The sequence below is a fragment of the Neolamprologus multifasciatus genome, chromosome 14 (genome assembly GCF_963576455.1).
Source record: "Neolamprologus multifasciatus chromosome 14, fNeoMul1.2, whole genome shotgun sequence".
NCBI classification, from domain to species: domain Eukaryota; kingdom Metazoa; phylum Chordata; class Actinopteri; order Cichliformes; family Cichlidae; genus Neolamprologus; species Neolamprologus multifasciatus.
The window spans coordinates 25,531,216-25,558,774 of NC_140452.1; the positions used below are offsets into that span (position 1 = coordinate 25,531,216).

A 27,559-nucleotide genomic window follows, 5' to 3' on the forward strand; every position below is an offset into this window, starting at 1 on the left:
AGCTATAATTGAGTGGATATTTATCGTGCTAAAAGCTACCCAGACAGATTTAGCTTTACAGCCCCAAAAGCAGAATTAGCATAATTAATGGCAGGCCTGTTGTTACACAAAATCTGTGGGATGTGCCAAATTTTAACACTCGATGATGAGAATGGTGATGTGAAAAGAGGAGGAAGGAGATTAGGTCTAGAGACTCAGGAGAAAGAGATAATTAATCCTAATGATTTTATTCGTTCCCTGATTTGACCTGCAGTACCACCATGAGGGCAATATTCATGCGTCTGCATAAAATAACTACTGAAGGGATGAGTGTAAATTTTGTAGAAGCATTTAAGGGTTTGCCCTTGAAAAAGCTGAAAAAAATATCATTGCAATTACTTAAACTGGCAACAAAATGAATCAATTAGCGACCTCAGCATTTTTAAAGATAAATGTAAAAAAACTGACAAAGGGGAAACTGGATGGAAACATCATAAAACATTAGCTTTTAAGTTTGTTCTCCCCTTGAGCGCCTAACCCCTGCTATGCTCTGTTTTCCAGTTAGACCAGCCTCCAACACTGTTGGATGACCCCCTCTTTTAGAAGCTTTAACAGTGTTTAATATTTAGTTTGTGTTGGGGGGTCATTAAAATTGCTAGAGTGGCTTTGGTAAATCAGATTTGGAATATATTAAGCCATTAAAAAAAGTTGCTCACTAATCATCCTAAATATTGTGAGCATTGTGCACTCAGTGCCTTGTGTAGGCCTTGCACTGCAGTTTTCCTCTTTTCTGTGCTTCATCTATATCCAGTCCCTCAAGATTGCCACTGACAGCAACCTTTCCTGTTACAGCTTGTCTTAAAAATTGTTTCCTGTTTTCTGCTTCTTTTTGTTTGATGTCAGTCTGTCACTGTGTTCCTTGTCTTGGGTGATATTTAATGACCCTTAGTCCTTGTGTCTATGGTTGTACCCTGCTCATTTGGCTATTTTGCTGAACTGTGTCCTCTGAGGAAGCTTTGTAAGAATAACTGTTTATTACATTTCACTATACCTGTTTTTTATTGCTTTTCGTCTTCTAAACCATTTTTCATTTGATTATAGAGAAACGTGTTTTTCGTGACCAATAAAACAAAGCAAGGAGAGGGCAACTGTTATCAAGAAATTCTCCTCAATTAACATAATAGACTTTACATCAGTGTTGCATTATTCCACAGCCAGGCTTTAGTAAGTATTTAAAGATGCAAGTGAGAGGATCTGTGTGTAGGATCTTTGACAGCAGAAAAGAAAACACACGGAGAATATTCAGTATGCAGCTCAAACATGTCAGATGGGACTTATAGGAGCTTATATGTAGAGCTCACCAGGTATCTACAAGATTACAAGCAGGCCTCATACACACAGCTGTCCATTTTAACGAGATGGTCCTCAGTAATGACCTTGTTGGCTCCAACACTGTGACACAGCTCAAACTATCCAACTGTGGTCCACTTGGCTGCTGAGCAAATGTAATGAGTGTGTCTAAAACTCGAGCAATGAGCAATATAATAAAACCTAAGCTCTTATTCATTTTACATTATTTTTAAAAATGTAATATCTGTCACAAAGTCTCCGTCTTATTGATCTTTATTGACTACATTAATAAACCCTTAAATGAAAAGGACATGTAACGAGAGTCTGGAACTTACCAGGGACTGCATATCTGTGTACTTATATTTCTCAGTTTTTTACTATTTCATGTATTTCAATGCAAGTTCAGTGAAATGTGAGCATTTGGATATCAAATGAAGGTGGCCTTTCAGTGACTGTTTTTGTATTCGCAACCATATTTCTATAACACACAGTAAAACCATAAAAATAGAGCATAAAATAGAGTTCAACACTGTTAGAGCAAAAATAAAATAAAATAAAACTAGTGCTTGAAACCTAAAGAAAAAAACAGCTGTGTGAATAATAACCAGTAAAATTAAAAACAGATGTGAGGAGGAGTATAAAAGAAGATGAGCAATCACTTTACTGTACAAAGAAAGAAAGAAAGAAAGAAAGAGTCTTCCTGTGAAAGAAAGTTACGAGGAGTGATTTGAGTTTGCTAAACTAAGTTAGCACTAAAGAGTCCCACAGCTGCAGGGAATGAGCAATTAGAAAGGTAATTGAGGAATGTAGGCAGCAGCCCAGTTCACGAGTAAAGTAAATCTGTGATGTAGGTAAGTGGAAAGCCATTCAAAGTTTTAAAAGTGTTTATAAAAAGTTTAGAATCAGTTCTATAGCTAACAGATATTTGGTGTAATGTAGCAAGAAAGGAAGTGTCTTGCTACATTTAGTCTCTCATCTGAGACTAAATGTAGGTGTTGGAGTTTTGGAGGATACCTGAGTAGAGAGAAAATAATAATCATAAATGATACTTTTTCTTTAGCTGAAAAAAGCACGCCATGGCAACTCATGTGTCAAAATAAAGCTTGGAGTCAAAGATTAGACCTCAGATTTGGATATTTTGAGCCATAGGAGGCTTTGTGATTTATTAATTCATTTCATATGAGCTATGAAATGGGAGGATTTGTTTCTGTCGGTAACAGTCACCAGAACATATAGTTGATAACTGGGAAATACAGGGTAAGGATTTCCAGAAACAGTGCTGAAAACAACAGAACCAGTATTTCACGTAGTTTATCAGAGATTTTATATTTTGTATCAAAACAGTAACAAATTCTATAACCTTTTACCGTGTATTGCACTTCATATCACAACATGCTTTTATATTTCAGGATTAAATGTCATGGTTTTCATGCTTCAGCACTGTTATACCACTATAGTAGCTTAAAGCTGTGACACTGAGGTGCTTGCAGAGACAGATTTCTGTAAAACTGATGCAGAATGGCAGCTGTCAAATACATCCAAAGCAAAGGGAGACACTATTCCATATTACATATAAATATTATTTCAAAAGAAAAAGATAATCACAGTAAAATTATGAAATGTCTTTCGCTGTAGGCAGTAATTTTGGTTTGCTATGGTCCGTATTAGCCTGGCAGTCAGACAGATTCTGACAGCTCATGCTTCACTTGTTCTAGCATAATGAGCCTCGTCCCTCCTCTCATTGAGGCAGACTTCTAGCCGCCCTTGCAAGTGACAGGTCAGTCACAACTGTTTCTCCACTTATCTCTGGAGTCCACCGAGATGACTGACATTACTGCACGTTGTAGTCCGTGTTCTTTCCCATCGCTCAGTGCCGTGTCACACACTGATTACAGAGGCACGGTGTTGTGCACGCGTTGGTAATGCCACTTGAAAATCAAAACTGAACTCCACCCTAATTCATACTTGTGCATTTGTCTGGAGATGGCAGGCTACCTCCATATGGCCTTTGGATAGGTTTAGATACTGTGTGCTCATATGCGTAACCATATGAGATCAAAGGGAAGCAATCACTTCATTTTCATTTTGTCTCATGGGGCACTTATTTTGCTGACAGATGTGTGTGAACAAATTAAGTCAGTTCAGCAGGCTTTTATTTGACGTGCCCATGTAGTAGAAGGCTTTGTGTAGAAACCTCACTAGGGAGGTTTTCTTTTCCTTTAGATTTAAAGAATGCCTCTTTATAATTTTTTGACAGTGACTTCTTTAAAAACTGATACTCCATCATATTAGTCACAGAGACTGAAAGTGATCCAACATAGCTATCCATTTAACAATATTTTTTCATGTATTCCTTTAAGTATGACAGATCAGAAAGATGAAAGACAAACTTAACGTGGAGTAAGCTTGAAATTGTTGTATATCAATGAGAGAGAGGGCTTTTTGATGCAATACAAAGGAAACTTTGAATGGTGTGCTGTGTTGTGGATTAAGCTGCAAGACTGGTTTCTGTGGGCATTTTAATACTTGTCACTGATAAGCTTTGCACTTTTTGAATCTATTATAACCCCTATTATTCTACACAGGCTAGAGCCTTGGCTCTCCATTGAGCAGCAAACAATAAGCTTCACAGTTGCCTTTTCCGCCTATATGGGATGAGTGATTTGTATTGAAAACACAGATTTTTGTGCCACCAAAAAATAGAGCTCCGCATTTAAACTGTGGGTCTGTGTTTAATGATGTCGTTTGATTTTAACAGTTTTTAGGGGATAGTTAGCATGAATTGGCAGCTGTTGCTGCGCTTTTTATTAAACTTCTCTTTTCTCTTAAGATCACTCTTCTCTTTTTAATGTGTGCTATAGATCATAGACTGCCAGCACAGTACTGATTTTCCAAGCTATTGGAATCACATTGTGAAAAGATTGCAGCTGGTCTCAATGGATATTCGGAAGGTAATCATTTTACATGAATAGGCACCGACTTGCAGATATACATTAAGGGCACAAAGCTTCTCTGAGTAGTGAAATCTGCATAACAAATTGCATGAATTCCCAAGTTGCTGGAATAAGAAACCATGCCATCTGTTGTCTTATGTTAAAAGATGCTTTTAAACTTCATCCCATTGTTTTCTATCTATATAGTCATAGAAACAGAAAGAGAATACAAAGAACTGATTCACTGTGTGTTGTCTTACAATTCAATATCATGTGTAGGTAATTGTAGTGGCCACAGAAGGGTTGCATTGGGCATATTGATTCAAAGAAACCTGACTGCTGTCGAAAAGTAAAACATTTTTCCATTAACTGCTAATGAGCAGTATCTCTGTGGTCCTCAGAGGAGCTAAATATATTCAATGTATTTTCTTCTTCTGCAGCTGGAAGGGTGTGTGTTTTTTTCAGGACTAATTGCCTACTTGTAGCTGTTTCCAGATGGCTATTCTCGCCTGGCAGTTGCTCCTTAATCACATGTCACAGCTTTTTCTCTGCACTTAAAAATCAAGGTAGACGGCACGCGCTTGCTCATAAATAATAGCCTCTGGATAGATGTCAAACCCCGGTGTGATTAAATATAGTGTGTGCCAACAAAGACAAAAAGTTTAATGTCAGAATGTATTTAAAAATGAGCTTTTTATATAAGTTTTGTAATTTATACCAGCTTCTTCTCTTGTAGTTTCTAACATAATTTGTAAGCTTGCTCACTTAAAAAGAAAATAAGAGTCTTTTCTTAATTTTATGCTAATTTCATCTTCATCAAGAGACAAAATATCAACCAAAAATCCAGAAAACACATTCCTCTTTTATATTATTATTATCAAAGGTCTCATTTGAAGCAAGTAACCATAACTTGGTTAATGCTGAATAAAGCTGAGATGACACATCGCATAATTAGATGTTTCGGAGTTTCATCTGGACCTGCACAGCGAGAGATTTACGTTTACGAAGGACATTATGGAAGAAATGTCAGATGTAGAAAATGTCAAGCTGGGCAACATCACTTTGAAACCTTTTTGATGAAGTTCTCACAAAGTAATCAAAGGTTCTTAGTACTTTCATGTTGCTGAGTTTATTGCCTTGTAAAACCTATGCATCACTCCCTTTCTGTATATTATTAACAGTATATGCACAGCAACCTTATATCCTCAGTTTGCATTTACATATCCAAAGCTAAATTACCAACAACTCTCCAAGCCTTAAGGCACCGACAGACTGTAATATTTTCAAAGTCTTATAAGTTTATTGCATTTCACACTGTGCACCTTGTATCTAAAAAAAACTTAGATGCAACATCACATTTGATAGTTAATATATATGCCTAATATGATTTGATTGGCTAGTGCATGCTCAAGAACATTTGAATAAACAGGGTGAGTAACAACAGCTTTAATAGTTAAATGTTTTTTTAACTCGACAGAAATGAAGCAAAGAAAACAACCCACGTTTCAAATCAGCAGCACATAATATTAGCCCACTCTAAGTGGAGCATAAGTCAGAGTGTTGAAGACTGAATTGTGAGTTCTTAATCCGTCTAGCTCCAAGAAATAAGACTATATAATTCAATTTTTGTATCAAGTATAAAAAAAATAGGTGTAATTTCAGGCTTTGTTTTCTTGGCCTTTATATTTCTGAAGATTTTTCTTTATTTTAAATATTGTGTTGTTTCTTTGGCTCTTTTTTAAGAAGCCAACACCACAATGGATTTTAAATCAAACAGTAGAGAATCTGCACTTCAGGTGATTTAAATGCAGACACGTAGTGTTAATTTAAGGGGGTTTACAAGCCTTTTTGTTCAGGAACTGCAGCCATTTAAAAAAGCCTGCAGAGTTATGAAAAAGGTCTGTGGACAGATGAAACCAGGATTAACTTGTATAAAATAACAGGAAAAGAAAACAGCTCGCGATCTGAAGAATGTCGCATTATCTGTGAGACATGGTGGAGGCAATGTCATTGCATGGGCGTGTAAGCTGATAGAACCAAAAAGACAATGTCACCTTTGATTTTATCATTTTGAGTTTTAGTCTTTTAGTTAATATTTACTGGTTTAGCTTCTGTTTAGAGTTTTCTTTTCTTTGGTAGGGCGTGTTATGTTTTGTAGACTTGGAGGCTCATTAGTGTTAAATGTTTGTGTTGTGTTTTCAGATTTTCCTTGCCTCCTCAGTGCCTTCTTGCAATCTTTGTCATGTGTTTCCCCATGTAGTTACTTCCCCCAGTCTCATTTCACTTACCTAAAGTTTTTCTTCCCCTGTCTCATCATCTTGACTGGTTTCTGCTGTGTCTAGTTCCCCAGGTGTTTCCACTCCCTCTAATTACCTCATGTATATATTTAGCCTCGATCGCTGTTCAGACCTTGGCAGAGTGTCTGTTTGTCATTCCTGTGTTCATTCGCTCATGTGCTTCATGTTTCTGGTTAAGAGTATGGATGTTGCAACTTTTGTTCATGAGCTTTTAAACTAGTTAAAGGTTAGTTTTCATTTACCTTCGAGTCCTGCATTTACAGTGTCTCACAAAAGGGACTACATAAATATTTTGTTATATCTTTTCATGGGACAACACTGAAGATATGACACTTTGATACAATGTAAAGTAGTCAGTGTACATCTTGTATAACAGTGTAAATTTGCCTTCACCTCAAAATAACTCAATTGAGTTAAGTAAAGCTTCACGGGGTGCCACTGGAATCCTCTTCCACTCCTCCATGATGACATTGTGGAGCTGGTGGATGTCAAACACCTTGTGCTCCTCCACCTTCCATTTGAGGATGCCCCACAGATGCTCAATATGGTTGAAGTCTGGAGACATGCTTGGGCAGTCAAGTACTTTTACACTCAGTTTATTTAGCAAGGCACTGGTCTTTTTGGAGGTGTGTTTGGGGTTGTTATCATGTTGGAATACTGTCCTATGACCCAGTTTCTGAAGGGTTGGGACCATGCTCTGCTTGAGTATGTCACAGTACATGTTGGCATTCATGGTTACCTCCTTTAACCTCTTAAGCCCCAACGCCCCCTGATACGGGGGCAAAAGGCAGGAGATCAGTTAGGCTTGGGGCTTAAGAGGTTAACTGTAGCTCTCAGGTACCAGCAGCAGTCATGCAGCCCAAAACAATGACATCCCACCACCATGCTTGACTGTAGGCAAGACACACTTGTACTCCTCACTTGGATGCCGGCACAAACCCCAAATAGGTTTGTCTTGGTCTCATCAGACCACAGGTAATCCAGGGCCTTAGTCTGTTTGTCTACAGCAAACTGTTTGTGGGCTTTCTTGTGCATTATCTTCAGAGAAGTTCTTCTGGGACGATAGCCATTTGATGTAGTGTGTGGTCTGAGCACTGACAGGCTGACCCGCCACGCCTCCAACCTCTGCAGCAATGCTGGCAGCACTCATACATCTGTTTTCAAAAGACAACCTCTGGACATGACGCTGAGTACATGCACTTAACTTCTTTGGTGGACCATGGCGAGTTTTGTTCTGAGTGGAACCTGTCCTGTTTAACTGCTGTACGGTCTTGGCCACACTGCTGCAGCTCAGTTTCAGGGTGTTGGCAATATTCTTATAGCCTAGGGTTTTTTTTCAGATCCTCAGAGAATTCTTTGCCATGATGTGCCATGTTAGACTTCTAGTGACCACACTCTAAAAACTAAAACTGACATTTACTTAACATTTTTGAGGCAACACTTTTACACATAAAAATATTGAGTAGATTGGAAACCAGTCAAATCTGTTCAATATACTTGATCAATTGAATAACTAAAGCTTAAACAAATTAAGTTGAAATGAATAATTGTAGTTGTTACACAAACATGAAAAAATTGAGTAAATATAACAGAAATCATAAGTTAAAAACAAATGTAAAGTTAAAAGTCAAAAAACAGTAAATAACACTGACATGCTTGGTCAATGTAACTGAAAAATAGATGGTCAGTTAATCCAAAATTTTGTTCCATTTACTTAATTTTGTAAACTGAACTTAATCAAAATTGTACTTAAAATTAAATATGGTAGATGGCCTGTATTTGTATAGCGCTTTACTTATTCCCTATGGACCCCAAAGTGCTTTACACTACATTCAGTCATCCACCCATTCATTCACACACTGGTGATGGCAAGCTGCATTGTAGCCACAGTTGCTCTGGGGCGCACTGACAGAGGCGAGGCTGTCGGACACTGGCGCCACCAGGCCCTCTGACCACCACCAGTAGACAACGGGTAAAGTGTCTTGCCCAAGGACACAAGGACCGAGACTGTCCAAGCCAGGGCTCGAACCGGCAACCTTACGATTACAAGACGAACTGCCAACTCTTGAGCAGCGATCGCCCCCTAACATTCAAATATGATTGTTATTGTATTTCACTGGTAGTCCAAGTCTAAAAAACCAAACACATTAATATGTAGTTGTGTGTTTCATAATACATGTATGAAAAATAACCACATGTTAACATTTTTCCAAATGAAAAATTAATTTTCATAAACTCGAAAAAAACAAGCACTAAAAAGACGAGAGCCATTCATGGTCTAACAGAGTTTCTAAGAGAGGGGGAAAAACATAATAATTTCAAATGCTTTACATTAGTTTTTTGTTAGAAAGACACCGGCCCATCAGAAATCCAGGTTATGTCACTCAGAAGATGTTAGAATTTAGACTTTCAGCCCCACAATTTGGTTAGCTGTTGGTCAGTTGGTCTTTTTTTTTTTTTCAAACAAAAGCTAATGTAAATATTGGTGGGATTTTCCTTTGTTCACTAGAATGACAAATTTAAAGTTTTTTCACAGTGATGTGACCCCTAATACAGGGGTGGGGCCTCAAGGGGCGGCGGCCGAGTTCACTACCAGGCCTCATGTGAACTTCAAGACATGATGACGAGGTAATTTTGCCATTTAAATCAGCTGTGTTCGATTAAGGATACAGCTAAAACATGCAGAACACTGGCCCCTAAGGCCTGGAGTTCCCACAATATGTTTTTCACTTTGTGGCAGAGTTGTCAAAATTGATGGTTTTACCACTTTCATAACAGGGGGTTATGGAGAAAAAGTGGAGTGTTTGGACCCTCGTGTGACAAAATTAACCTTGTGTTTTAATCTCAGTACTGGAATCATGTAGCCAAATTATTAAAGAGGACTACTGGTCCTAACCAGTCCAATGAGGATCAAGTGGATAACTAAATGCATTTTTAAATGTTGCAAAGCCACAATCTACTCATAAAACACTCACCATGAACTCCTGCACCAAGATGTTGCAATTGTCTTTCACACAGATGCGGAGCACTTTGATGAGGGACTCCCTTCGAGCATTAATGTCATCCTTAAGTATTATAACAAAGAAAACAGAGATTTGTGAACTCAAAATTTTCAGTAGCACAGAAGAAAATGATCCCAAACAAAAACTCAACACCAGCATCTACAAAGCAATATCAAAAGTTCCTGTTTGACAAGATAAATTTTTCTCAGTGGGCCAGTAAATGCATGACGAAAATTATGGCATCCTTTCAGTGGAATCAGTGCTCACAGGTAATAGTTGACTATTTCAATGGATGCAGCATAAAAATATTTTACTGACCTAAAGCAATACATGTACACTTTGTAGTTAAAGAATTTTAAAGTTCTTACTGTCATTATGGCAGCTACATCCTTTAGCTGTGTGCCCTGTTCCCCCGATCACTTTGCAAACACTTTCGGCAGACTGTCAGAGAGAAACTCAGCTCCGTCAGAAACCTTGACTGTAAAGGCATGGTTGGGATGCACTGGAATGCTGCATTTTATCTGAAAGGACATAAAATTATTTTGAAATAACAGCAGGCACTGTGTTTGGTTAATCAGTAATGTTTTGTTGAATAAAAATTGTGTTTAAAATTATTCATAATTTTAAACACAATTTTTCATAAAATTATTTTGAAATAACAGCAGGCACTGTGTTTGGTTAATCAGTAATGTTTTGTTGAATAAAAATTGTGTTTCCAGATCTTATGGGATTAAAAAAAAATCCAAAGATGTTTGTTTCTGATTTGCAACCCCACAACCCACAAGTTACAACCTCATTTTAGTTCAAGTGTGCATTAATGTGAGTCCAGTAATCACCTTTCTGACAATACATACAGGTATAAGTTAAACCTATGGCAGATTTTGGATTTCTCAGTTGTATTAATAGGGTGGTCTATTTGAGTATGCATGCACCTAATAATTAAAAATAAATCTATGATAATCAAGCTACAGAAACCTTAAGCGAAAATAGAATATACTTTCTCACCATAACACATTGAACCCACAATCCATCAGCTGACTCCTGGTGAAATGCAGAATAGGCATAAAACAACAACAACAACAACAACAAACAGCAGGTGAGGGCAGGAGGGGTAGGGATGTAAGCTAGCATAAAGCCGCTGATGATATTAGCTAAAGCTGTTCAATGTCCAAAATCTCACTAACACCACGGTGCAGTAAATACACAATGTAACTGAAAAGTCAGTTGGCAAATCTATTCACACAGAAAACCAAATTATGTTATGAGTGCCTCGTAATTAGGTTTAATGTGATATTACGGCTCTTGTGCCAAAGACAAATTCAAATGAAAAGGCGCCAATTCTTTGACAACAGATAAAACTGCAAATAAGCTAACGGCTCTTTTTTAGCATGTTACATGGCGACACTCTAGACGTTTAACTACATTTGGCTGAAATTGACTATGTGCACGTTAGCATATGCTACTTCCTGTGCGGAAACTCCTGTGGGGAGCTTTGTTTCCGGTGTCCTATTCGCGCCTGGTTTACGGTCCAAAACAAGTTAAGCAAATGAATGAATCAAGCGGCGATTTACATTTCTATAGATGTTTTGGGCATTTACCCAATATATCAGTAAATGATGTTCATCGACATGTCGATATTTATCCCTGCGCCTCAGAGCAAAATAGAAAAGGGATTCAAATGTTATATTTCTCAGCTGTCCCTCGTTTATCCTGGGTGTTATGTTCTAAAAATAACCAGCGATAGGTGAAATCAAGTAGCCAATTTTATTTTTTGACGGTGCAAAACGTTTCGTGGACATCGTGGACATACAGCACTGCACTTCAGAGTCACACTGCCAGGGATCGATGCGGAGTTTTTTTCTGTACAGGAGAGACATCACGGAGGAGATCGTCTGCAGCGATCAGGACGCAGGACACAATGTGATGTAAAAAAATAAGCATGCAAACTTGCACTAAAAAATCTGCGAAACAGCGAGGTGAAATGTGAACCTCATTATAGCGAGGGACCACTGTAATTTTGAAGGTAAGTCACAACATACCTTCGTACATACTAATGTATAGAAACCGTTACCAGCAATCATTCATTTTTTGTGTGGCTCTTTTTCACGGTGTGTTAACATGCTGTGTAGGTGTGTATTTGACTAGCTGATATCGACATAAGGGAAACATCTGGTTTGACTATTCTTCACCTGTAGTTTGAATGCTGAACATTTGCCTGTTTAAATCATAAGACCAGTCACTATACAGAGATGTGCTTCTGAATGTGGACGATGTGTCTTCTGCTGCAGTGATGCAGTTCTGCTTGTGTTGAGTGATGTAAACAACTAATTGATCTAAACTCTTTAAACGTCAAAATTGATCATTAGATTTTTTATGACACATCAGTGGTGAGTGTTCCCACCTCCTGCTCTTTGTAACTTAACGCGATCTTTCCGTTTTCGAGTTGTGGAAATGATTTTGTAGTATATCTTCGCAGTAGCGATTGACCGCAAAGTAAAGCTACCGGAAATGTACAACCCCACATCCGGTCTCAAACCAGGAAGTTAGCATTTTCTCGTGCACAGGGTCAATTTTACACTATATAGTTACATTTAACTTTAAAACATGAGGCAATTGTGTTAAATACATACAAGATGCTTACATAAATCTAAGAGATGGCCAGTCCCTTTTTTTTAGTGTACGTCGGCACTACATATAACACAACACGACACGATACGACAGATCACAACGCAACACAAACAACACAAACAACACAACACAGTATATTAACTTAGTAATAAAAAAAGAAGAAGAAGTATATTTGAATTGCACACTGTTATTATTGCACATTAATTGTTATTGCACCTTGTCATAAATATAAATATTATTATTGTTACTGTTTTTACCGTTGTTACCTCCCCCCAAAAAAGTCCAGGGAGGTAGCCAATCAGGTCAGCTGTTTGCATTGATCAGGGCTATTGCCCTGTTGTAAAAGCTGTCCTTGAGTCTATTTGTTCGGGACCTCAGCAGCCTGAACCTCCTGCCAGACGACAGCAGCTTAAACACCCAGTGTCCTGGGTGTGTACCGTCCCGTAGGATGCTGCGTGCCCTCTTGAGACAGCGAGTGCTGTACAGGTCCTTCAGGGAGGGAAGAGGATGTCCAATGATTTTTTGGGCCATATTGATGACCCTCTGGAGTGCCTTTCTGTGTGCTGTGGTGCAGCTGGAGAACCACACACCGATGCAATATGTCAGCACACTTTCAATGGAGCAGCGGTAGAAGACGGTCAGGAGCTCTTTCTTCAGGTCCATTTTTCTGAGGATTCTCAGAAAGTGGAGACGCTGTTGGGCCTTCTTTAAAACCGCAGAGATGTTAGAGCTCCATTGGAGGTCTGTGTCTATGTGCACACCCAGAAACTTGAAACTGGAGACCCTTTCCACACACTCCCCGTTGATGGTGACAGGCTGCAGCTCAGACTTCCTTCTTCTGAAGTCAACTACCAGTTCTTTTGTCTTGTTGGTATTGAGGTCCAGGTTGTTATCTACACCAATCTGACAGCCTCTGAACTTCAGCTCTGTACGACGTCTCATCTCCCCCAGAGATGAGCCCCACCACGCTGGTATCATCTGCAAACTTGATGACTGAGTTGTCTGGGTGGGAACTAACACAGTCATGTGTGTACAGAGTGTACAGTAGGGGACTCAGTACACAGCCTTGTGGAGAAAGTCAATCTGTCTGATAACAGAAATAGCTCTAACTTCTGCCTACCAGCTGACTTTAATTTAGCAGAGACTCTTTATAGCATCCCTAACTTACACTGAACGGTTTTATTCAGTGAGTTGTTCTTTAATTCTTTCCCATCTAAAATGCATTAGGTTCAAAGATTTCTCAGAATGAGTGTCTTCAGCGTTATTGTTAAAGGTAAAGGTAAACACTGTTACATTTACAACTCATTTTTAAATAGAGTCTACATATAAATTCTGCATTTTGCTCTAAAACCACAAAATGCACAACTACACAGCCAAAGGGACATATTGAGCATTCACATGTGAGATCTGCGCTCCTATCGATGAATATTTTTAGAGTGTTGTAGAAGCAACAGCTCAGCCGAACATTCTGTCACTAAAATAAAAAAAAATTAAAAAATAAAAAAGGTTTTAGCATATTCAGTTGCTGAAAAGGACTGGAGCCAATCTGCCAAAAGCTCTTCAAAAGAGACTGAAGAGCTGAAATTTTGAAAAAGCCAATCGAGTGTCAGCACCACAGAACAATAAGCAGCGTCGCTCTCTGAGGTGCTTCATTGTGTTGTCGTACTTAAACTGATTTAAAGTCCAGTATGCTAAAGTCTACTGTCATAGAGGCACAGTGAAACCAGCATGAAGACACATTGGCTCTGTCAGGAAACCAAACCAAACAAAACGTAGTAATCTAATTTATTCTGTTACCCAGAGAGTCACAGCTTGTTTACATATAACTGTGGCATGCCATAACATCCAAATGACATTTTGCTGTAATCTTGTGGATTTATGGTCTGCAATGTGCTGTGTAAGGAAATTAAAAAACAGAAAGAGATGAGGATCTGGGGGGTTTTTTTAGGCAATAGTTATCTCTTTTCTTTGGCTATGTTGTGACACCACAACAGGATGTTTGAAATTAGAGTTTGCCCGGTCGGATGAGAGACCATGGATGAGGTAACTGGAGGTCGGCCGTGATGGTATCCATACATAGAATGAAGAGGAGGGGTGACAGAGCTGACCCTTGGTGGACCCCAGCACTAACTGGGAAGGGAGGTGATAGTCCAGCGGCGCATCGGACTGAACTGGTGGCGTTTTCGTAGAGGAGCTGTATCCATTTAATGCACTTGTTTTAATAGCCAAATTTTTTACTTATCTGTCTTTATTTGCAAATGAATGTCCATAGATATGAATGACATGGATTATTGATGAACCTTAAACCACAGACTGACTGGTATGCAAGGTTTGGCAGATTTTCACGTTCATCTTTAGAAGCTCTGGGTGTAATTCACACACATTCTGAAGTGGCAGCAAGCATATGATTTCCTGACTGCAAAATCATACCAGTCATAATTGCTTTCTGGAATTTGATTCTCATTCATTTGTGTGTATGTGTAGTTTTGTAGTTTTGCGTGTGTATGCACTTGTACTCAAGAGGGAAAGCAAAACCTCCTCTGACATGAAGAAGTAAACAGTACATTAAGGATGTCGTCAGCAAAGTTATTTATTGAAATACAGATCATTTAAAAGTATTTGTCAAGGAAATCAAATTAGTAAGCAAACTTTAATAATATGATGTTAACGTTATTAATTATAGCAGTGATCAGTCATTCATCTTCCCATTGTTGCCATGGAAACTAAGCCAAATTGTCTCTACCCCACACTTGTTCTGTATGTTCATTACCTCATATCTTGTACAAACAAATGCAGGGGAGTCTTTTCATGAATCAGCTATTTTTTGTTTTCTTTTTTTTTTTCTTTTTTTTGAGGGGGCGGGAGGAAAAAATAACATTCTTCTGGATCTGCCAAATAGTGAGTGAAAGATATCATTCTAGAGCATACTGAATACTGCATGAATAAAGGGGAGCCCAGAAAACTCAAAAATAGCTGATGATGATGGTTCAGTTCCCGGCTGCTGTTCCAGTCTTCATGTCAAAGTATCTTCAAGCAAGATACTGAACATCAAGTTGCTCCCCAATGCATCCATCAGAGTTTGAATGTGTGTGTTAATGCTTGATGGAGAGCACGTATGGAAATAATGTGCTTGTATCAATGTGTGTGACAGGTGAATGAGGCAAGTTGTACAAAGCACTCTGAGGGCTCAAGTAGAGTAGAAAAGCACTTATAATTAACCACTGTATAATGAAAGCTCTATCACTTTACCTGGGCAAAACTAGGTTATTCATATTGCTATAGTTGTGTTTAAGGAAAGCTATTTAAACATAGGTGTGTTATATTATACTGTTGAATGAAATTTTGAGTATATTTCAACTCCTACTAAATTTCCTATTCTGAAATTTAATTAAAATATATGTAATTGGCACTTAAAGTGTCACTTAAAAGCCTAAAGCTTTAAAGATTGAACTTGTCAGTTCACGGCGGCTGTTAGCTTGCTGAAATGATTGCAACATCACGTCACCGTTCATCTTCTCTTAACTAGATGCATACCTGGAGCTGTTATTGAGTAAAAGCATCCAAATGAATGTTATGATTTTTACAGATTATTCATAAGATGATGCGATCATCGTATCATGCAATTCATGATGCAACCATGATCCAATGATCAGGCCTGTCATTAAAACCTTTTGTTTTTTTTGTTTGAACTGTGCCCCAACAATTGAAGTATTATCTGTGGCTTTGGCAGTCTGCTTTTGTAGTAGTCTTCTGTGTAACTCAGAAATCTTTGCTATACAGCTTTGAAAAAACCTGTTAGTTACTATAAGATGAAGTTTTTATTTCTGAATAAATCTGAAAATGTTTACTGAGATCAACAATTGCTAGTTGTTTTACAGTGTACTTACTATACCATGATTGTAAGGTCTACAGACTTAATACCACTGTGCCAGAGTTTTTCTTTCTTTCTCTAGCTCAGGGTTTTTCTTTTGCATTCTTTCTTTTCACACTTAAACAAACAGAATTATGCAGTGACACATGGTGGTCCAGTATCATTATACACATTAATTTACTACATCTAATGTATATATAAAATCACACTGCTCACCACACTAGAAATATAGTTAAACTAGCTGACATCCAAGGCAACAAAAATGATAAAACATTAATCAGATAAGCGGGTATAGCAGGAGGAGAAGAGATGAAGAGATAAAGTTGAAAGGAAGTGACAAATTTCTACCCAGCAAAGCAGTGAGTTGTGACATTAAGGGGTATGTCAAAGTCATCAGGTCATCTTGAATAGACTCATTAGCACATACATGGACAGAGGACAAAATAACAGTGTTCAAGTTTTGAAGCCATACCTTGCGATACACCAGTGAGGCAGGTGCTACAGCTCCCTCGACCATCCTTTTCCTCTAAAATGGGAATAAAATCATGATCAGTATCACTATATGTAGCAACAGTCTGTGACACTTTGCATTCATAATTCATAATTGTGAGAAGGGAGTAGTGCACTCTACATTATATGGATAATACTATGGATACTATGGATAATGTGTATAATTTGGGGAGATTTTGAAAGTGCCGTGTAATGCATCTATTTCAAAACACAGACGGCTAATCAGATAAAATTGTAAATTTGTAAATTAATTCAGGAATTATTTTTACACTAAAATGGACTTATTTGTCCAGTATTTGTATGCAAAAGGCACCGCAGCCACTCAGTACAGGTGTATTAATGGATAACTAAGGCAGAATTTTATGTATGAATGAATGGCGGTCAGAGTGAGCGGCATGAATTAATCTCAGTGATTGCACAGTACAACAGCACCGACAGTGATTTCCTACCGAGCTCTGCCTGAATGTAGCAGCACACTTTCACAGTGTAATTGGAGTCTTATCAAACTGTAGCTATTTTAGGCCTCAACGTAACAAACACAGTAGTGTGCCTTTCTATCATGGATTCAGTCACTTAGACACAAACAGTGTGTCTAAGTGAGTGACTGCAATGCACAGTGGGCTAAATGTAATGCCCTCTTTTAACCCGTTAATGCCTATTGTATCATATTTGATACAAACTGTTTTTGTGAGTTTATTAAACTTCAACATCATCAGTGTGATTGATTTTTTTTCCCAGTGAAAATGCCAGATGTAGCAGATATGATACAAATTAAAATTCATATATGCAAATTAATATCTAGTTAGTTTTTTTTATTGTCAGATGCTTCAATAAACATTCAATTTTTCTCCAGTTTAGTGTAAATTTGCTGCAGTTAATAAATCACCCTTAAGTCGAGTATTTGATTTACTTTGCTGTCAATGTTAAATATATCTTATCTTAATTTCATTAGGTGATTTTCACCTGTGAGACTAATTTCCTATATACACCATACTTCTCTGGCTCTAGGCATTAGACTGAGCTTCATGCAAGTAGATGTTGCATACATAACATCACACATGGCTGATTTTACTCCCCTTATTTTTCTAGGCAAGATGGGATTAAACGATCTGTGTTTTTCCATGGAAAGAAATTGCAGAGAAATGAAAATTAATAAACAAAAAGGTAGAATCTACAGAAATTTGAATAAGTCTTTGGGAAATACAAAAATATTAGTGCAAATATATTATAAATCTGTACACAGTATCACCGTGATAGAAAGGCCATTTGCAGCCCACTTAGCAAACTGACAGATCTGAGTGTCTCCAGTCAGCTTTCCCAGAAGCTTTTTGCCCTTTTGACAGTGAATGGTGTCGACTGTAATCAGATAGTTACAGTAAATTTGTCTCTGTCTCATCTGTTGGACTGCCTGTCTTTTTCTCTCTCGCTTTCTTCCTCTGTCACTCTCTAATCAATAGAAACATTGTTCCGGCTGTCCACAGAATCCAAGAAGAAAATTGTTTCTGCCAGACAGAAACAAATAGTCTTTTGCATGCACGAGGCCACAGAAAAAGTCACACTCTTTCTGTGGAATGTGTGGAAACGCACAGATGCATACAGTAAACACACACCGTTTGAGCAGATGCCGGCAGACGGACTGCCCACATTGTTTGTCCGTAACCTTTAATCTTTTGTTCCCAAGGAGACAGAGAAGGTCAGACCTCATGATACGAGACATAACGAGTCTCTGTTGACTGTAATCTTCTTCTATTGTGCTTCTATTTTGTGTGAAAATGAACAGGTAAAGTGAACATGGACTTTGGATGTTGCTCGATGTTCTGCCTCTGAATGCTTTTTGAGCAACAGGATACCTGTTGGATTACTTTATAGGATGAATGGCCTGTGATGACACAACAAAGGTTAGAACCTTTAGGTAGGATATAAATACTACTTAATAAAACATGTTAATTGTTTTGAAGTTATGTGACAACCAAAAACTGGTCATTTGTGCCAGTGATGATCTGTGTGTGTCATATTAAAGACGATGGATCCACATTTGCATTATTTCTTGAGCATTGTTGTGTTTCATAAGCCAATTAAAACCTCTAAATTAATAAAAGACTAAAACTTTGTTGGGCTACATCTGTTTTCAGCAGTTTTACATGTGCACATTGCAGATGAAACGATTTCATTTAATGGAAGCATGTGTCCTGACTGAATAACAGAAATAATAACCTGCTTCGGTTATTTAGAGGATCTCCTGAATATTCTCCATATGCATGAACGTTACAGCCCAAAATAACGTTACATAGAAGCATGCAGATGTAGACGGAGAAACGTAGATGGCCACTAAGAGGTTAAAAGGAGGGAGGTCATTAATGGTGTTTGGCCAGACACTGATAGGTCACCGCTCAGTGGTGTGCTCTCTGCGGCTCTCATCCGTGAAGTAACGGATCTCCGCCTCCGAGATGCACTGATTTGAGTTTGTTGTTCGGCTGTGCCAGCAAAGCAGGAGACGTCACCGGATTTGTTTTACCTGTAAGCATGGAGGATCGTCTGTGAAGTTATCCTCTCAGCCTGGCTGCGTGTGTGTCTGACAGCCGAGTGCACGGATAAGTTTGTGGAAGTCGGCGACGGAGAATCACAAAAGGTAAAGTCAGACCTTGATGAAACATGTCACACTTTCTGTTGTCGGTGGATTGTCGAGGTTGGCTGTATCGTTACCTGCTTCGGGGATCATTGAGAGGTCTAACAAGCGGAAGAAGAAACAACGCGCGTCAATAATTTACAACTTCTGTCGAGTTTTTATTGAATAAACCGAGTAAACAGATCGCTGATTACCCCGCAGGGCCGACGCGCCGTAATTCGGAATGAATGCAGACTATATTTCCCACATGGCTGTGAGAAGACAACGAGTCTAATCATGAGCATCATAATAATGCACTTGCTGTTCCTGTCCAGTTTGCCACTCGCTCTCGGAGACAGAGGCTGTTTGTGAGAAAGTTATAAAACTGGATGTTGTCGCATCCAACGAATCCAGTGAAGAGAAATAGGCCACCCAGTACCTTTTAACTGTAATAATATTAGCTGTAGCCACGGAGCAGGGATGCGGGTTCGATCCCCGGCTCGCATCATCTCAGACTCCATCTTGCCATCCAAATTGTAAACTTTTTGTTGCCAGATGTATAGAAGTAAAATATGACCATACTTACGTTTTTAGCCATTTTTATCGTGTTTCATAAAGAGATTACTTGCCTTGTTATTAAGTTCTCCTCACACTTCAATTATAAACCTCAACTCTCACCTTGGTCTTACTGTGTACTTACAGCAATGTCTTGACGGGTGCATTAAACCCACAAAAATCACTTAATTGACCTTATTTATATGTGTATCCGAAACAAGAAGCTGTAAGGAACCTTTGTACACTCTCCCTTTATTTCCATTTTTCAGTTCTCACTGATTTGCTCATGAGTAAGGACAGACTACCCTATTTGTTCTTTCATCTTTTCCACTGACCACATAATCTTTTCTAGAACTGTCCAAAGTTGGATTTTGTAAGGTTCAGTAAAGACCGGGTGTCTTCCTAGTTCACCTTTTTGTGTCCTTGCAATCGTTTTTGTTTTTTGTTTTTTAAACTAAAGCGTCTTAGCCAGTAGCTGGAAATGTAGTTTGTGTGCTTATTCTGGTTACAATCATTTGACACGGAGTGCTATGGTGTTAGTCATTTATTTTATATAAAGTAAGTTGGTCTGAGTGAAGTAATTAATACTGTTTCTTCATTCTTTTGGTGATCTGCGGCTACCCTTTGAGAGGGATTGTGTGAAGTCCAGTGTTCAGTGTCCAGAAGTTGCATATAACATTAATACTACAACAGTGAGTGGTTGGTGCTACATTGAGGTCTTTCTGATATGTTTATTGATTAGCATTCAAATATCTCAGTGAAGACAGAACAAAGATTTACCACAAAGCAAGAAAGCATGAGACAAGGCTAATCAAAAGGTATTGGCTGAAGCATTTGCTTATTACGCCAACCCTTTTAACAAAAGATCTTTTAGCATGCAGCTCCTGTACACAGGGCTCGAAGCAAATAATAAAATTCAATTCAATTCAATTTCATTTATATAGCGCCAAATCACAACAAATGTCGCCTCAAGGCGCTTCATAGATACAGAGAGAAAAGCCCAACAATCATATGACCCCCTATGAGCAAGCACTTTGGCGACAGTGGGAAGGAAAAACTCCCTTTTAACAGGAAGAAACCTCCGGCAGAACCCGGCTCAGGGAGGGGCGGCCATCTGCTGCGACCGGTTGGGGTGAGAGAAGGCAAACAAAGCAAAAACAAAACAAACAAACAAACAAACAAGAAAAAACACCACCACCTTAGTAAGTAACTACATCAAAGCAAAAGAATCAAGAGGTTTTCTGTTTTTGTTTTTGTTTTTGTTTTTTTGTTTTTTGCTCTTTTCATTCTTGATATATATTTTTTTCTAATACTCTATTTTTAAACATATTTTTAAACAAGGAAAATGAACTACACCTTTTTAAATCACTGTCATAACTATTCCACAGGTTAACTCCTCTAACAGAAACACATCTCTGCTTTATATTTGTCCTTATCTTGTTTTTTTTAAAGAAATCTGTTCCCCTTAAGTCATATTGACTCTCTCTGACTTTGAACAGCTTCTGAGTACTGGGGCAAAGCAAGTTATTTTGTGCTTTATACATTATCTGTGCCATTTTATATTCAACTAAATCATAAAATTTCAGGGTATTCAGATTAATAAACAAAATGTTAGTTGGTTCTATATAGTTTGATTGGTTTATAATTCTTATAGCTCTTTTTTGCAACTTGAAAATAGGAAGAGTGTTCGTTTTATATGCATTACCCCATATCTCCAGACAGTAAGTCATATATGGAAGCAACAGAGTACAATAGAGTGTGTATAATGATTTTTTGTTCAGGACATGCTTTGTTTTATACAGAATAGCAATGGTTTTTGACATTTTTGTTTTCACATGGTTTATATGAGACTTCCAACTCAGCTTATCATCAATTATCACTCCAAGAAATTTATTTTCGTACACTCTTTCAATTTCAATTCCATTAACCCTGATTTTAGATACATTTTTCATTTGTCTAGTGCCAAAAATAATCAATTTTGTTTTCTTTATATTTAATGATAACTTATTTACATCAAACCAGTTTTTTAATATATTTAACTCCTTTTCCGCTGTAGTCAGAAGCTGTTCCAGGTTTTTACCTGAGCAATACAGAGTGGTATCATCAGCAAACAATACACATTTTAACAGTTTGGAAATGCTACATATGTCATTTATGTATAATATAAATAATTTAGGGCCCAGCACAGAGCCCTGAGGAACACCACAAGTTACCTTCAACTGCTTAGATTTTACATTATTGAATTCGACATATTGATATCTGTCATCCAGGTAACTTTTCATCCACTTGTATGCTAACCCTCTTATGCCATATCTCTCTAGTTTATTCATTAATATAGAATGATCAATCGTATCAAACGCCTTTTTTAAGTCTATAAAAACACCAACAGTATATTCCTTATTATCTATAGCATTAGATATCCCTTCTACAAGTTCCATCACTGCCATCGAAGTGGACCTTTTCACTCTAAAGCCATATTGGTTATCACTTAGGAGATTATGCTTCTCAATATATTTATCAAGTCTATTAACAAATAACTTTTCTAAAATTTTTGAGAACTGTGGGAGCAGTGATATTGGCCTATAATTGGTAAACTGACTTCTCTCTCCGTTTTTATGGATTGGAATAACTTTTGCTATTTTCATTTGTGAGGGAAATACACCAGTTTGAAAGGACAGATTACAAATGTAAGCGAAAGGTTGCACTATATATTCTATAATACTTTTAACTAATATCATGTCAATACCAAAACAGTCAGTGGACTTTTTATTTTTAAATGTCTTCACAATGTTAATTATTTCTCTATGAGTTACAGCACCAATAAACATGGAGGACACATTCTGAGTAATATGTTTATTTAGGTCGTTATTATTTCTTGTCTCTGGAATTTCTTTTGCTAAATTAAAGCCAACATTTACAAAGAAATCATTAAATTCATTTGCAATGTCTTTAGTTTTATCAAGCACAATATCTTTATCTTTTTTAAAATAATCTGGATAATTCTTATTTTTTGAGCCCTTTTTGATTATACTATTTAATATCCTCCATGTTTCTTGTGTGTTACTTCTACTTTGCTCCAATAATTTGTGGTAATATTCTTTCTTACTTGTTCTTATAATATTTACTAATCTATTTTTATATAACTTGTACTTTATTTCAGCATCTTTTGTCCTCTGTTTTATGAATCTCTTATATAGATTATTTTTCTTTTTACATGCATCTTCTATCCCCTTTGTGATCCATGGCTTATTTGATCTGTGATGCTTTCTAGTGATTTTCATTAAAGGACAATGTTTTTCATATAGTGAAATTACAGTTGATAAGAATGCATCATATGCACTATTTGAATCTTCATTTGCAAAAACCTCATTCCAATTGTGTCCCTTTAAGTCCACCTGGAGGGCAGCAATGGCTCTTGTTGTTCTAAGTCGTATCATATCAAATATTTGATTCTTTTGTTTAGTTTTAATCCCAAAATAATTTTGAAAAATTGCAAAAACAGGAAGATGATCGCTTATATCAGTTATAAGAAGTCCACCTACTATTTCATGGTCAATTTTATTTGTGAATATATTATCTATCAATGTAGCTGTATCAATTGTTATTCTACTTGGTTTTATAATTACAGGGAAAAGGGAGTTACTATACATTGTATTTATGAAATCTGTTGTTTTCTGATGTCCATTTGGGTTTAGCAAATCTATATTAAAATCACCACAAATTATTTGCACTTTTTTATCATTTAGGTTGCTAAACATAGCAGCAAGTTTTTCATTGAATGTCTCAAGGCATGAACCTGGTGTCCTATAGATGCAACTTATAATTATATTGTTAGCTTTTTCAACATGGATTTCAATAGTGACACATTCCAATACGTTATCTATGGTGCTTGACATACATTCAATCAGACTACATTTCAAAACTTTATCTACATATAAGGCAACACCGCCTCCTTTTTTATTCACCCTGTTCATTGTAAATAATTTGTATCCTTCCAGTCCCATTTCACTAATTTTCTCATTATCGAGCCATGTTTCTGATATTGCAATTATATTAAACTTTTTTAACTTACTTAAACATTCTGTAATTTTAGAAAATTTTTTATACAGGCTTCTACTATTGAAATGTATGACCGACAATGCATTTGCCATTTTAATATTCATATTGAATTGGTCATCCGTATAGTACTCACAAGTATTATTGGTGTTATTGTAGAAGTGGGTATCTGGGTCAATGTTACTTTCAGGGTCATGCATGTTGTGCTCTGCATAGTTAAACGTTTTGAAGTTCGTTTTCTCAGCGTGTGTGGCAAAATAACCACCTTGACAGTCCTTTTCATAATCAAATTCTTCCTCTTCAATATCTCTGAATGGAAACCTATAATCTGTGTCCAAACTTGTCATTTATGTGTTTTTGTTTTTGTTGTTGTTTTTTGAGCCGTAAGGCCAGAAACACTTTCCATACCCATTGTTCATTATCCAATCGTCACTTTTCCAATAGATTCCAGAGCAGATTCCTGATTATTTATATTGCTCTAAGTCTTTGAGTTCTCTTATCATCACAACTTTCGCTTCTTCGGGATTGCCATTTAGTCTTATCATTACTTTGCAGTTCCTCGTCCATGTCGCTTGTATCTTATTTTGTTTTCTCAGGCTGCGTGCCTGTCTTGCAATTTCAGCAGTCTTTTTCGTTAAATGTTCATTTAAATACACACCAGTCCCTTTAAGCTTCTTACCCTGTTTCAGTAACTCAATCTTTGTTTTGCGACTCACAAACCGAAGAATCACAAACCGAAGAAAAAGTCTTGGAGAGGAAAAAAATTCTTGTGTGAGCATTGAATATCATGTGGTGGTGACTTAAAGGATATAGATCCTTATTTGGCATGTTTTATAATGTGACCATGATTGTCCAGCTGTTTGAGAGGACATGTCTGCTGTGCGGCATGTGCACATCACCACAGCATGTGTTTGAAAAAAAGTCTTCAGGGGGCCTAAAGCTCAGTGTGCACAGCAGAATCTTTTTCACTCAGAGAGTGTGTGTGTGCGTGTGCGTGTGCGTGTGTGTGTGCGTGTGCGTGTGCGTGTGTGTGTGCGTGTGCGTGCGTGTGTGTGTGCGTGTGTGTGTGTGTGTGTGTGTGTGTGTGTGTGTACAAATCACTTTAGGAGGCACTCATACAGTACAGACATTTGACATTTGGTGCTGGATAAAATCTGTAAAACGAGTCTCCCAAAGGAACAGTTCAGATTGATTTCTTAAACAAACTAATAAAACGATTGTTTCTGGTCACTTTAAACCTTCAGCTCCTAGCTGTGGGAGTCAGGTATCAAAGTGTAGCACAAAAATTGGTATCCTTCCAAAAACACTGCATATATAGCACTTGTTAAGTAAAGCTGCTAAAACATTTAGTTTTTTTAGAAACTGTTACAATTTTCTCAAAATTACCCCAGAGAGACTGTTTATAATAGATTTTGTTCCTTTGTCACTCAAAACATGAATTTTTGTCAGCTTTGGGAGAGTCATGTTGCTATCCACAGCTGTCCTTTCTTACGTTTAGCGCACAGCAGGAAATAATCTGCGTAAGATGGGTTTATGATACTACTGTGTGGTTTAGGCAAGGAAGCAGCAGAAATAAAGACTGCAGGAAGTGTGACATGACAGACTTTGTTTTAGGGGTTAGTTATCATTTGGCTGTAAATTATTGCTGTAATACTGCTAAATGCCTGCAAGTGATATGCTTAGTGGCTGTCTCTACCTTGAATCACTGGTGTTCTCTTAGGGCAAGCAAGTCAAGCAAATAGACATCAGTTAAAACATACCAAAGTGAAAGTAATCTCTCTTCTTAGATCTCAAACAGCCTTCGTCTAATTCATTGTTTGTTTCCATCTTGTATATTACTTCCATCTTGTGGCCCCACTTGGCTATCGCTGGAAACTAGCTTGATATGAATCCATTGGAATCTATGGTTTCTTTCGTTTTCATGGATGAATGTGTTTTCACCTTCTTTGAGCATCTTGTTGTTTTTGATCGTCTGGATAAACCTCAGGTCTTTGATGGGACTGTCTCTACCTCCGCTTTCACTGCTCCTCACATGCCTGAAGGTGTGTGTGTGTGGGGGGGGGGGGGGGGGCTTTTTGTAAATTCCAAAACTGCCTAATGAAGAGTCAGAGGTATTTAACCCTAGTGGGGTTGTCCTCTTGGTGGTGATCCTGTGGGTCATTAACCCACTGTTCAGCATCTGTTGTCCCATGGTGTGAAACAAGATGTGGGTCATTCCCGAACGAAGATGTGAATCCTTTGTGACACATCGTCCCACTGTGCCAGCATGTGAACCATTGAGGTTGCACGAGTAAAGGTGTGAGCTCAAGATTGTATTGAGGTGGCTGATTGAGGTTATCAACTGACTACAGTGTAATCTTGAGAACCCGTAACACATTACTGAGACTGAAGAAGTCACTTGAATGAGTGACAAAACGTTTCTCCCACTAAGGCTACGTCCACACTAGCCCGGATAAATTTGAAAATGGCGTTTTCGTCTGCAAACGCTCCGCGTCCACACCATCGGTTTCAGTCATTTTCACAGAGTTGTGCGCCCACATTGAAACGTCTGAAAACGCTTACGTTCCAGTACTGCGCATGCGTGAAACGCAAGACGATTTGACCTGCCTCATTTCTGTCTGCTGCTTATTTACTTTCTGGCTCTTTGCAATGTTGCGGCAAAATGTTGCGGAAAAACAGAGAGTGTTTTTAAAGGGACTAGCAATGAGGTGGAGTTGTTGCTGCGAGTAACACAAAAGCACAAAGTTGCAAAAGCGAGTGAGAGTTAAAGAATTTGAAGAAAAGCTATCTGGAGCATGTACAGACTGATATTAATCTTTAATAGGGCTGTATCTGCTCTATCTTACTGTTAAGATAGCGGAGGGCATCTTAACAGTGATGCAGTCACGTGACTGCATCACTGTTAAGATGGTCGCGTTCGCGGTCCACACTTCGATGCAAAAACGGCGTTTTCAAATGTAACCACTTTGGAGAGCGTTTTCAAAACGCTACGTTTTCCTTGCCCGAAAACGCTGTCTCAGTGTGGACAGAAGGCCAAAACGGAGAGAAAAAGATGCGTTTTCAAACGAAAATGTATTAATGTGGACATGGCCTGAAAATGCTACGTCCAGATGAACATAATCAACCTTTTGGGCCTTAACACATTGGAAAGGAAAGCCTGGCTTATGGACAGGCAAGGTTGATTTCTGGTTTAATGAAGCAGGCACGATTGATTGAATGTACTAAACTCAACCAGACACATCATTTCATTTTTTTGAACCGCCTGTAGATGAGCTAGTTTTGGCTGCTCTCTAATTCACAAGAGGACACCATTGCAGGTATCTCTACATGTTTGGTTTGGTAGGCAAACATAAACCGCTACACCTATGGAGACACTTTCAATAGCCTTTTTTAAAAATTTGTAGGTGTGTAGGCCTGTTTTTCTCAGTGCATTAAAAGCTGTTTTGAGAGATGTGGTCAGCCACAACAGCCACACTACAAAGATGTCATTTTATAGAGTATGACGCATTACTGTATGGTCAACAGAATATAAGGCATTTAAACTGAACCCCACCTTAAACATTCACAGCAGTAATGTTAATTCATATAACACTGATGGGGAGCATTTTTCTGCAGCAATAATTTCTACCTGATGGAGGCCATGAACTTTGTTTTTCACTGTGGTTTGTCAGAGTTCGTAAATTAAACTCTACAGCACTTTTCAGTTCTGTCAGTGACGTTAAGCACTTAATTTTTCTTTATAAACCTTTACAAATGTGCTTCAGACCTTTAAT

General features: G+C 37.9%; 1 protein-coding gene and 1 long non-coding RNA gene across 12 annotated transcripts in view; one reads left to right on the forward strand and one right to left on the reverse strand.

Annotated features, from left to right (window-relative positions):
- gramd1bb (GRAM domain containing 1Bb) overlaps positions 1 to 27,559 on the forward strand; it is a 122,102-nt gene that overhangs the window by 4,542 nt on the left and 90,001 nt on the right. Inside the window, exon 1 of one of the 11 annotated variants that reach the window (XM_085130677.1) lies at positions 18,555 to 19,199. The exons of 9 other annotated variants lie outside the window; for them this stretch is intronic. The gene's annotated coding sequence lies outside the window, so the exon portion shown is untranslated. Of the gene's footprint in view, positions 1 to 18,554; positions 19,200 to 27,559 lie in introns of those variants that run through there. One more of the 11 variants, XM_085130687.1, reaches the window with a different exon arrangement.
- Positions 6,567 to 8,148, reverse strand: LOC146504152 (uncharacterized). The gene is made up of 2 exons (XR_014868686.1): positions 7,385 to 8,148; positions 6,567 to 7,308 (listed from the first exon to the last, which is right to left on the reverse strand). It is a non-coding gene; the product is annotated as an uncharacterized LOC146504152 (long non-coding RNA).